Raw genomic sequence first — 836 nt, forward strand, 5'->3', positions numbered from 1 at the left:
TGTGCGATATGAGCGCTTGGTCGAATCTCCAAGGTAAGAACCTTGGATGACGTCCTTGGATGCTGCTGGCGCTGGCATTTGTGGCTGTGTGCGTTTTGACCAATGAATCTATCCGGACTACATGTTTTTAATTTTGCATTTAAGCTGGCTATCCGCACATGGGTCGGCCAATCAGATGCTCTGCTTTGTCCGTTGTCCAATGAAAGTGCAAATTATGGAAAGTAGGCCAATTGGTGTTACGTATTTGTCGGATATTTGTCGTATCACAAGTTTAAGTGTTTTTACAGGTAATCCCTGTCTTAATGGAAGAAAATGTTTGACAGGATGTTTTTATTTTTTATATAGTATTTTTTATTGATTTTGAGTAGTAACTGTTTCATAGAGAATAGTCAGATTTCGCAACTTGCAGTTTTGTTCTATCCGCAACCGATTCTCTTTGTATTGATAAATTTGCAGCCAACCTGCAAAAACTTGTTGCATCGGCTGTAAAATCCTTCGAGTTTGTGGCGAGTTTACCATCCGCTGTATCCGAAAAACACTACTGGTTGCACGATCAATCCATGAGCGACGTTCATGCGTCCGACTTCACAGAAGGCCAACAGGCTCGCAAGTGGTGGAGCGACGCTGACGACTTATTGAGTCTATTGACTCAAGTTAACATCGATATGTCCTTCAAGCAAGCGATGAACGCGATGAAAGCGTGGGGATGCCGTTGCGATGAAGCTACGCCAAGTGCCCGGATTTGGTAGAAGTGGCTTGGGTGGCAAGAAGGCTTCCAGCCGCTTCTACCAGTTGATACGAGTACACAAGAAGTTTCAAGAGAGCTCAAAGTACCT

Source organism: Aphanomyces invadans, assembly GCF_000520115.1.
Source record: "Aphanomyces invadans strain NJM9701 unplaced genomic scaffold supercont1.102, whole genome shotgun sequence".
Taxonomy (NCBI): Eukaryota; Oomycota; class Saprolegniomycetes; order Saprolegniales; family Verrucalvaceae; genus Aphanomyces; species Aphanomyces invadans.